This window comes from Alligator sinensis, unplaced genomic scaffold, assembly GCF_000455745.1.
Source record: "Alligator sinensis unplaced genomic scaffold, ASM45574v1 scaffold658_1, whole genome shotgun sequence".
Classification (NCBI taxonomy): Eukaryota; Metazoa; Chordata; order Crocodylia; family Alligatoridae; genus Alligator; species Alligator sinensis.
The window spans coordinates 440,387-452,606 of NW_005842109.1; the positions used below are offsets into that span (position 1 = coordinate 440,387).

The 12,220-nt window shown below is 48.1% G+C and overlaps 1 protein-coding gene across 1 annotated transcript in view; it reads right to left on the reverse strand.

Moving 5' to 3' along the window:
• Positions 1–3,811, reverse strand: part of GJB7 (gap junction protein beta 7) — a 9,376-nt gene extending 5,565 nt beyond the window's left edge. The window contains exon 1 of the mRNA XM_006024578.2: positions 3,696–3,811. The gene's annotated coding sequence lies outside the window, so the exon portion shown is untranslated. The remainder of the gene's footprint in view (positions 1–3,695) is intronic.
• Positions 3,812–12,220: the final 8,409 nt, after the last annotated feature.

Sequence of the window (12,220 nt, forward strand, 5' to 3'; positions counted from 1 at the left end):
AACTGCTGATTCAAAGTCCTCAAGAAAGGACTGAATGAACAGCATGATAACATGCACCACTTGCTTCTAAACTGGTTAAATATCACCTACTGAATAATATATTCAACATTATGTTATTATTGGTTAAATTATTAATCAAATAACTGTATCATTCAATCAGGCATATAGGGATGGATTAATATGCACTGAATAATAAACCCACAGAATAACATATTATTCAAAGCAAATTTTATCCAGCTTTCAACCAGTTTTATTAATGTAATTATCTTCATAACAGAAGAAGTACCTTTGTGCAGAAGAAAATGAAAAAAGCTGTTATAAAAAGTAAGGCTTCAGCAGAAGTGGGGAACAACAAGAGGAGGATGGGGATTTCATCATCAAGTAAGGCAGGCAGGAAACACTGGCTAACTTGTGGAAGGCATGAGAAGCATTAGTTCTGAAATAGAAGTGGGACTGCAGCGGTAGGAACAAAAAAGTCAAGAGGCCATCTGGGAGGGAAGGGCTTGGCTCACAAGTTGTGTGTAAGAATTGGAACTGGCCCAACAGGCTGTGCCATATAGAGGAATTTTTTTCCTTGTTGATTATAATATCAGTGTTGTTCACTAGAAGACAAGGAATCTGCCTTTGTCTGTGACAGAGGAAGGAGACTGAGATAAACTGCTAAAAAAGATACAATGGGAGTTGTGAGGAAAAACTGAAAGTCAATGTGACGTTTGTGTAAACTGAGTGAGACATCAGCTTGACTCTGGAGACTGATCCAGGGGTGAGTGAATGATTTGGAGTTTGATCTGCTTGAGTTTTAAGTTTCTCTGCTTGAGTCCCTTAAAGACCAACTGAGAAATGTCAAGCACCACCAAGTCCCATTAAAGTAAATGAGAGCTGTGGGTACTCTTTGTGCTTACAACTCAAGCTGCCAACTTCAGTTTCTTTATCTAGTATAGACTGTTTATATCCACTTCGGATAATGCCCACTTTGTAAAGATCAGATCTCTGGATGACAGGCATCATGAAAAGCAAAGCATAACATAGTGCTGGTAAATGAATTTTGTCTAGATTCTGTCATTGTTTGGATAGACCCTTCTTCATCATAAAATGCGTTAAGTTGCCAAATAGCCATATTCATTGCTTTTGAAGCCTGTAGGAGACTAGGTAGCTAAAAATGTATTTATTAAAGTTCATTAGCAAACACACAGCTCCACTATACTTAGGGTAATCACACGTCCCAGTTTGGCTGGGACAGCACCAGATTTCATAAACCGTCCTGGCATCCCAGCCAGTTGGTGAAAATGGAAACAGAAGTCCCAGATTAGCATCAGTCTGCCTGTGCTGCCTGGCCTGGCTTCTCCTGAGCAGCAACAGGAGGCAGGGGGCAGGCTGGGCAGTGCTCCTGCCTGGGGAGGAGATCGGTGCGGAGGGGAAGGGGAGGCAGTGTCCCAGATTTCCTTTAAAATAATATGGTCACCCTAACTATACTACCCCTAGCCCTAGCAGATTATTATAATTATTTATAATATGGCAGTAATGAAGGGCCCCAGCTGAGATAAGGGCCCATTAGTTTAAATACCTCACAAAGATGTGGTAAGAAACATAGGACCAGATTCTATTCCACCTTAGGTGTGTAAGTGGGTTTAGGTCCCTAAAGCACAATCCTATTCTCTCCTGCTCAAAATCTCACCCCTATTTAACACAAAAGGTGGGTGGGTCCTCCTCCTCCTCGCTGCTTTTTTGTGACTCACTTAAGAGTCTGATGACAGAGTGTTACAAAGGTAGATGCATTCATATGTTTTCAGCAACTAGAGAAGGGTGGAATAGAATCATACTTAGGCACAAAAATGTACTTAGGGTCCCAATAGGTGGAAGAGAACCTGATCCAAAATCCATGCCGCAAAGAATTAACAATCTAAACAGAAAAGACAATGGGTAAGGTGGAAACGGGGATGCAGAGGTGGAGATGACTTATCCAAAGTCAATCATCGGGTCAGTGGCAGAGAGAGAAATAGAAGTGAGGTCTCCTAGAACCCAATCCAGTGTCTTGGTCATGCAAACATACTGAATTATTGGCACCTTACTAATGTTAGTCTCTTATTACAGCATGTCTATTGTTAACTTGTAAGAACTTCATAGCAAGAACTATTCAGGGGAAGGCACGTAGCACCATGCATTATGGAAGTACCAGAATGCATAATATACAACATTATACTAAAAATAGTTTTAAGAATTAAATATTTTAAGCAGAATTGTCATATTTCCAAGAGCTGGAAAATGAATAGCTGTTAAAAGTCTGTATGTGACATGTAAAAGCATTAACTTAAGAGTATACTTCCCAGATCTGTACAGCAAGGGGAATCAACAAACAGGGGATGCTGACTGATCCTGTGGTTTGGTGTTGGACCAGGACTTGATTGATTTGGGGCTTTTTTCCAGCTCCATTATAGGCTTCCTGTGTGACCTTGCTGTGTTCCAGTTTCTCATCTGCAAAATGTGAGTAATAGTCCTTCCCTGCCTTGCTGACATATTGGGAGGATTGCCCCAGGGTTCCAAAATGGGACAAATTAATTACTGTAATACTAATTTTTTTAAATTAAATTCTCCCTTCAGGGAAATTAAAACACTTCTGCCCCCCAGCCCCAACCCAGCCATGTGTTGCGAATCCCCTACACTCCCTACATATGTGATGTGCTCAGATATATCAGTGATAGGCAGCATTCCAAAAACCTAGAACAATGCTTTATTCAAGAGCCTGATTCAGATCTAGATTAGACACATTTTAAACAGCAATTTAAATCTCTCTCTTAAAATGAATCCAGCCATCCTGCCTCCCCTATCGGCCCCTTTAAAGGGAGTTAGAAGATCAGAATCATTTGCACGGAAGAGATCTCTCAAGCGTGTGTCATAACCTTAATCAATCATTCTTGGCATTCTTTTTTATAGCTAGTAGCTGCAAAGTTCCAGCCCACTAACAGTTTACGCTTGCCTTAGACAGACTGCAAGCACCATTTAATAGCCCACCAGCTGTCAGTGAAGAAGGTTTGCCAGTGCTTTGACTGTGTGGTGTTTTTCCACATCAGAGAACTAGTTCTGGGGAATAAACCACCCCCCCCCGCACTTTTCTTCATCTCTAAATTAATTATGTAATTACATAAAGATGATACTTGAAATGTCTAGAATCGTATAAAATATATTAAAAATAGTTATGTTGTCCGTCTTACATCTGCTCAGTATGTATTGGAGTTCTCATTAACATGGGATCAAATACATAACCATGCTACCTCTTGTTCTCCCATAGCAAAGAAAAGATACTGTCATAGTATATTCAGCAATGGTCCCAAATATTAACAAGTGTAATTATACACTTTGGGCCACTACTGTAGTAGTTTTACAAAAGCTGTCAAAGGACAAAACTAAAGCTTACAATAATTGGTTCAAGAGATTTGGACTTAGGAACATGCAGAAAAAAAATTAAATTGGAGTATATTGACCATGTTTTATATACAGCTAAATTGCAGTTGTAACAGCTTATTGTTTATAAAGTATATCAGCAGTGCACTGGAAAACTGACAAGCTTATACTTAATTAGAATTATATCCACATTTTATACTTATGCTCTCACAAGACTATTTTCATTCTTGTTTTGACACAAACTGTTTCTTATTCAATAAAAACATAATTTATCACAACAACACAATCTTTCTTACCTGGACAACAGCAGGAGATTAAAATTAAACTAGCCTTTCACTAGTACCATTAACAGATTAATGTTTCATTTCCCAGAAAAGGAATTAGTGCTTTAAGCCTTGAAAATGGAGCCCAGTTGTTTCCTTGGCAGTATAATCTAAACAGGTGTAACCTGATCATTCATACCGTCATTATATTATACAAATAAGAACAGTAATGTGTCTAGCATTGTCAGGAAGCTGTATTACGAGTAAGTTGAGACTAGAAGCAAATATTTAAAGTTACACGCACAATTTGTATCACTCAACCAGCCACCAGTGTTTGAAAGGGCAATAGGTCTTTGTATCTTTTTTAAAAATATATTCACAGGTAAAAAATTGTAAATGAAACATAAATCAGGCAACATATGGAAGTGAGTAATTACGTTTTAGATGAACATGGATCTTTGATGATCCATTGGTCATACTTAGTCTATCTGTTTACAAACAAAAAGGTATTTCAGTGGACTCTCCTGTTGCAGTTTCCAGGGATGTTTCTCCCAGTCCCTTTGCTACAGGTTGGCCAGTCAGTAGAAGCCCTTATTCACTCTCCAGTTGACAAAGAGGATAAATGCTACTGTATACATAGCCAAAGCTCTCCTGAAAACATACATCTCTATACAGGGCATATACACAAGTGCAGGCATACTATCAGGGAGGCGCTTTAACTATGGTGCTTTACACAAAGTGTCATGAGTTAGAGCATGATTGAACCCAACAGGCATTCACCTGGTGGGTGGGTGGGGGCTCCGAGCCTGCCTGCTCTGGCCATCAGCAGGCAGTAGCGCTCCAGCAGCCTCTCAGGAGACTGCCAGCCCCCCCCCAGCGGGGGGAGCGGGGGGGGGGGGGAGTGGGAGAGGGGCAGAGCCCCCTCACTGCACATCACCCTCCACCCCCCAGCTACCCATGCTGAGGTCTTGTGGGGAGCCAGGCTGGCCCCATGAGACATGAGGGGTGCCCTCCTCACCCCTCCCCTCCTCCCATACTCCTGTGTGCAAGCATCTTGACAGGAACAGAGGCTGCTGGGGTGGGGGTGGGGGGGAATGGAGCCCCCTGCCTCACAGACCTGGCCCAGTTCCCCCCAAGACCCCAGTAGGAGTAGCTGAGCCAGGCCTGTGAAGTGGGGCTCTATTTCCCTTCCCCTGCCCACCCCAGCTCCGGGTGCGGTAGCCTCTGCTGGTGTCAAGAGGCTTGCGTGAGGGGGAGGGAAGGGAGTCCCCCCACTGTGGGGCCCAGCCCAGTTCTCCCCAAGACCCCGACTGGTAGCTGGGGAGGGCAAGTGTGGCAGGGGGGCTACCTTTCCCCACACCCTACCTCCCAATGCAAACTACTTGATGGCAGCAGAGGCTGCTGCACCCAGAGCTGGGCTGGGGGAGGGGGAGAACAGGCCCATTCACCGTGCAGGCTCAGCCTGGCTACCCATGCTGGGGTTTTGGGGGGAGCCAGGCAGGCCCATGAGGCCGATGATCTCATGAGGTCCCTTCCAGTCCCTAATGTCTATGAAACATCTATGAATCTATGATTTTTGCACATTGGTCTGAAACACATGAAATCCACTGATCTTCTGAAAAAGCTACAAAGACCATCTCTTTCCTAAGCTTTGAGGCAAAGGGAGATTAAGTGTAGGATGGGATTTCTGCTCACTGTAGATTTGTATTTTGAGTGGAGGAGGCTGTTGGGTGGAGGAGGCTGTTTTTGTTGGAATGATATGGCTTGTATTTTTAAATGCTTAATGAAGGCAAAGGCAATTAGGATCCCAGACCAGGATGCTCTGGATCCATTGAAATAAACAACTAATATGATTCTTCAAATAAAAAGGTGTTGGGGGGGGGGGGGGGGGATGGGGGAAGAGAGCCCCCCACCTCACAGGTCCAGCCTGGCTCCCCCAAAGACCCCAGGAGGGGCAGATGGTGGGGGGGTATGCATGGCAGGGGGGACTCCCTTCCCCCACCAGCACCCTCCATCCCCTGCTGCACAGGGAGGAGACAAAGGTCTTCTTTCTCTTCTCTTGACAGCCCTGGTCATGGGGCTGGGCTGGTGCTCACCCACGCAAGCACCAGTCCAGCCTGCAAAGCCTCATGGGATGTGGGCAGAATCCCCAAAAATTAATGCTCTCGGGGAACCTGTGTGCAGGTTCCCTCAGGCGCTCTGCCTTAGCGAGCCCCTGTCTAATACTTCCTCAGACCAGGTTTAAATTTTCATGCGATTAGTCACTTTAAAATCACTCTGCAGTCATGAACGTTTGTTACGTTATGGCTGCAAAGCACTTTTGGAGGCCTCATCACATGAAAAATGTAACTTCTGTAAGCAGCCACATGCATTATTCCTTGAGACATCCAATCGCATGTTAAGATGTACATGCAGCTAAACATCATTAATTTCTCTGGCATATTAGTGCATTATCATTTTAATCTATTTTCTTAGTTTCTTGACTATTTTGTCAACTTCCAAGTCACCCAGGAAGCTACACCTTGGTTGATGGGATACTGAAGAGATAGGTAGTGTTTAGCATCAACTCTTAACCACTGAGACTTTGATACCGCCTGGTCTCCTAATTTAGTCACTATGAGTTCTTATAGATGTGCAGGGAGCCAGCTCCAACGCTCTGGAAATCCAGCACGTCGGAGCAGAATCAATTAATCAAGCCTGTTGGAGCACAGAAATAAATGTGCTCCAGCAGACTCATACGTATCAGACTCCCTGCGCTGAAAAATGGCAGCGGAGCGCTTTGAACTAAAGCTCATTTGAGCTTTAGTTCAAAGCGCTCCGCTGCCATTTTTCAGTATGGGGGGCACTGATACACATGACACTCAGGTGCTTTTAATTACTGTGGCTCACTAATTAAAGTGCTCCCCCCACACCTCCCAGAGGATATGTAAAAATGCCCTACATTCTTGTTACATTCCAAGGTGGGTCTGATCATCAAGCCATCCTCAGTTCCTACCATCCTATGTCAGCCTCTGGTTTAGCCAACATCTATCCTGCACCAAAAGTAAAATTGCACCTAATTTACAAATATTGTAATGTTACATATACAATTTCAGATTGAAATAACTATGGATTGTAGTTAGGTTCACAGTGGTCCATAACATTTAATTACTCTTTGTCATCTCACCTGAGTTATTTTGCTCTGCAACATTGGTTTTTGTATCTTGAATTTTGCAGAAATATATGGAAAGGGCAAAGTAACAAGAAGTAGCTTTCTTTAAAATATACTCTTAGTCTTATCTCTATGTTTTGCAATTTATTTTCCACAAATTTTCTCTGGTTTCCTGCTTAAACATTTTAAACTGTTTAAAAAACTGTCTCTTCTGGTGGATGGTACACACCATCCACCAGAAGAGAGCTCGGCACTAACAGCTCTAAAGAGATTAATCAAAGATGGATTCACCTAAGAAGGATCAAGTAAGTCCATCAGAGCAAGTATGTCCATATGTGTGAGGTACAGGTATATGTGAGTGCAAAAAAAGAGATGAGATAACAGGGCCCCTGCCCCATTATTGAGAAGGGAGAGGGAGCCCAGGGCCCACTGATTAGTCCACCCCCTTTGAACAGGATTAATAAAAAGGGACCTAAATAAAATGGTGTAGTCAGTGATTTGTGGCATGGGACAGAAATAGAGGGTCAGGTGACCCAAGGAAAGGCTCAGAAACCTAGGGTTTAGCCCAAAAAAGGCAGTCTAGCTGTAGGAGCTGCTGAAGATAGAGCTCCATGGGGGAGCCAGTCTAGACTGCCTGGAGGAAAGGACTGTGTGCCACAGAAGGGCAGAAAAGACCCTATGCTACAAGCAACATGAGATAAGTACTTTGAACCTTCTGCATTTGTGCAGCCCCAGGGTGAAAATGAATCCCCACAAAGGAGCCTGTGTTTGGTAAAGCTTATGTTTGGGAGTAGATGCTCATACTTCTGATTTACATTTGAACCGGAGTGGCTCTAAGGGGTGGATTAGAGGCTGCAGGGGTGCAGCACAAGCAGTTCAGAGTACTCCTAGGAGCTGGAGCCTTGGGGTGTCGTGTGTGGGCAGTAGCTCAAATACATTTCAAAAGGGAGGACTGTGGTGTGTCAGAGAACTGGGTATTTGGCAGCAAGGACTAGGGATGAGTGTAAACCCCTTGCCTGCAAAGGGGGTGTACTTAGGGTCCAAGTGGCCCAGAGCCCACAGAGGGCTGAGCTGAAGCTGGATCCTGAGAACCTAGGGTCCTGATGCGGTGGACCCAGTGTCGTGGGACCCAGCTACATGAAAAATGAGCTGAGGCCCAGAAAGGCCTAAGTTCAGACAAGAACCTACCCCAAAACCTGCATCTGTTCTGGGCAGCCTCCCTAAAAACCTAGAATATCAAGCCATGGCAGACAAAACCATGAGGAAGCAGGTCTTGGGAAGCCCAGAAGCAAGGGGGAGGAGGTCAGAGCCCAGTGGCAAGCCAGGCCACAAACCTTGTCACCTCAGGAACAAAACTTTGACCTTACAGATGATTGCTGGAAGGAAGAAGGGGAGGCTACATGGAAAACTTTAAACATATCAAATGATATGCCTAGAACAGTGGTTGTCAACTGGGGGTATGCATACCCCTAGGGGTACTTAAAAAGGTTGTAGGGGGTACGCAGAATTGATGGGGCCAAGTAATATGGCTGATAAATGCCCCGTGCGTGTGCATAGCCGGAGCACAGCACACAGGCAGCCAGGAGCTCAGCCCGGCAGCATGGAGAGCAGCTGGGTCTGGCTGGTAAGTCTGTTGTGAGGGGAGGGGCACAGTGGGGTGCAGATTGAGGCCCTAGTGGTGGGGGAGGGAGTGGGACTGGGGCAGGGGCTGCCCAGCTGGGGTGGGGCACAGGACTGAGCCGTACCTGTGGGGGGGGGCTCTCACCATTATATTCATCCCTGGGAGGGCATCAAAGGCATGTGCCCCTGGATCTGTGCACGGGGTGAGGGCAGGCTGCTGCTGCGGGCTGGGGCCAGGGCAGCACCAGGCTGTTTCCAGCGGGAGTGTTAGGCCAAGTTGTGCTCAGGGTAGGTGGAAGCAGTGCTGGGAGAAAGGGCTGGGGGGCTACGGTGAATTCTGGAGTGGCTGCAGCTCCCCCTATAGTCCCACTCCTGTAGGCAATGGTAGGAGCCAACCCCCACTTCCTGCAGCTCCATCCCATACTCTGCCCTGGCTGTTTAGCACCTGCCCCAGTCCCAGCCCCACCCCCTCCCTCAATGTGGGGGCCTTGATCTGCCCCCCACCACGCCCCTTAAAAACTAGAAAAAAATATAAAGGGGTACATGAGCTGAAACTTTGAAACAGAAGGAGTACACTTATTTTAAAAGGTTGAAACCCCCTGGCCCAGAACAGTAAGGAATGTAGGTAAAAATTTCAAAATATCTAAGTGCCTTAGGACCCAAAGTCCCACGGACTTTCAATTACTTGAATTCACAAGAAGCTTTTAAAATTGTACCCTGAATGCTTTTAATGTTGCCAAAAGACTTGACCTTTGCCAGCCCATTTTTATGGCTCCCCTTGTCCTTTCTAGTCACTCCACCTAATGTGTCATGTAGCTTCTTTACATCCCTTTCATCTACTGCACCTCTACCTCCTGCATGCCCACTTCTCCTTAATAAGCTGCAGAGCGCATTACTTGCAGTAGACCTCCACCTTCATTCATGGAACTTCTTGATACTCCCTAATATCAGCTGCAATATATATTGGTCTACATCAGGCTTGTCCAACGTACGGCCTGCGGACTGCCATGTGGTCCACCAAGGCATTTTCTGAGGCCCGCGGTGCTGCAATGGGAAACGAAAGTAAACACTGTTTACTTTTGTTCCCACCCCTTGTCCCTCCCCCAGCCCCCCAGCAGCTTCCTAATGGCTGCTGAAGGGCTGGGGAAGGGACAAGGTTCCCACATGCACCGCGTCAGCTTGACGTTGCCGACGCAGTGCATGAGGGAAGAGGAGTAGACATGTGCAGCTCGGGACAGGATGAGCCCAGCTGGAGCAGCAGGGGCTCAGCTGCACTTTCCCCCTACCTGCACTGGTCAGTCCCGAGCAGCACACAGCTCTGCCACCGCCTCTGCTGGCTGGTGCCGACCCGGGCAGGTCTGTCCCATCCGGAGCAGCATGCAGCTGAAGCCGGATTCCCATGTGCTGCTGGCGACGGGAGGAGCCTGGCCGGGTCAGCGCTGGCCAGCAGAAGCGGGGGCAGAGCCGTGTGCCGCTCAGGACTCACCGGTGCAGGCAGAGGGAAAATGCAGCTGAGCCCCTGCCGCTCCGGCCAGGCTCATCCCATCCTCAGTGGCACACAGCTCCGCCACTGCTTCTGCTGGCCAGTGCAGACCCGGCCGGGCTCCTCCCATCCCCAGCAGCACATGGGAAGCCGACTTCAGTTGCATGCTGCTCCGGATGGGACAGACCCAGCTGGGTCAGCACTGGCCAGGAAAAGCGGCCCCCTGCCTGCACCGGTCAGTCAACGGAGCCGGCTCCGAGTCCACTAGGCAAACCTCTGGCCTGCTGCTTCCCCCCCAGAGCCTCCGGGAGGGGGCTGCCCAGCCCGGCAGGACTGCCCAAGGTGCCTCAGGGCAGCAGGGCCCAGCAGGAACCTGCCCCCAGGTTCCAATGGGTAACTGCTAGCACAGCGCATGGAGTGAATGGAGCTGGCTCTGAGTCCAGCAGGCAAACCTCCGGCCTGCTGCTCCCCCCCAGAGCCTCCGGGTGGGGTCTGCCTGGCCCGGCAGGACTGCCCGAGGCACCTGGGGGCAGCAGGGCCTGGCAGGCACCTGCCCCCAGGCTCCAAAAGGTAACTTTGAGCGCAGCGCATGGAGTGGATGCAGCCGCCTCCAAGTCCACCCACAAGCCTCCGTCCTGCTGCTCCCCCCTGGAGCCTGCAGCAGGCTGCCGGGGAGGGTCTGCCTGGCCCCGGGGGCCTGCCTGAGGCACCTGGGGGTGGCACGGCCCAGTAGGTGCCTGCCCCCGGGCACCCAACAAGCCTAATGTGTGGAGCCTCTCCCGCAGCCAGGCTCGGGTCCACCAGCACTTCCCCTGGGAGCAGGGCCCTCCAGGTACCAGGATAGCCGGAGAGAGGCAGGGGGGCAGCAGGCCGGACCTGGAGCCAATGCTGAGCAGAGGGAACTGGGGAAGTGTGGGGGGGCCAGTGAAACATGGAGGCGTGCCCCGGATAAAAGCATTTTCCCCTGCCTGCACCGGTTAGTCCCAAGCAGCACACGGCTCCGCCACCGCTTCTGCTGGCTGGTGCCGACCTGTCCAGCCTCCTTCCATCTCCAGCAGCATGTGGGAAGCCAGCACGGGGGGGCCTCGGCAGGCAGGGTCCTGGCATGATCTCTGCGGGGCGAGGCGGTGGGAGCCGATGTCTGCCGAACTCCGCACTCTGGGCTCGCAGTGTTGAGACCACCTGAGCTGCATGCGCAGGCGGCCAGGCACCATGGTGAGCGGGGCCATGTGGGCGGGTGGATGAGGGGCTGCAGTGAAGCAGCCGCCTTGCTCCAGCCCCCCTCAGGCAGCGCCAGCTCATGGGGCTGCACTACTTGGGGGATGGAGATGTGGAGCTATTTATTTCTTCCCTTCAGTCTCTGGGGCAGTAGCTGGCTGGATGCAGAATGGGTCCCTCCTGCCCCTGCCCACCAGCAGCTACCATGAACCTTGCAGTAACAGGCAGGGGCCGTAGGGGTACATAGGGAGGGGGGGTCTCTCTGGCCCAGGACAGAGGGTGTTTGAATATGGCTTGCCGGCCCACTGGCTGATAAAAAGTTCATGATCCGGCCCTGCATTCAAAAAGATTGGACATCCCTGGTCTACATTTTAATTTTTATTATTTTTGTTGTCTGAGCTGTTATTCCTTTTGATCCAAGGTCTTAGCCAATATTCTGTCTTTTGGGGGTTGTTTCTATTAGGGGAAGAAACTAATAAAGGAATCAAATATTTGATGCAATCTGGCTTATTTACAAAGAATGTGTGCATGATGTTCAGTTTCCCTTATCCCTCTTGTGTTCAATCAATGACAGCCTATTTCTTTCCTTATCATTCTCAGCTTCTTTCCAGCCAGCTCTTAGCCCAAAATCTCCCTCTGCTTTTTCTAAGCTTGTACTACATGCTGGCTATTTCTGGAGAGTCCTTGTTGCCTTATCTCTCTGTTTATACCCGTGGGCTTCAACAAGGTTTCACGCAAAACACAGAATAGTTGTTGGTTTTTTTCATTAGTAGACAATCATTTCATTTCCAGGCATATGCTGCTTCCCCTTCTACGTTAAGTTTAACCCCCAAGGAAAGACTGAAACTGCTTCCCCAGCTCCCAAAACTAATTCAGTTTCTAATATCTAAGATACTTGCTCTCTGACATTCCATACCAAGTTTTTATTTTGGGTTGTCTTGCTTAATAAGGCAATATTAATATACTATTGGGAACACACTGTTCCTGCTACTATTGTAATGCATACACATTTAGCTCTATCTTCCAGTTGTAAAAATCTGGATGGTTTTCCTAAATGACTGAAATCAAGATAGTAGTATTAAAATG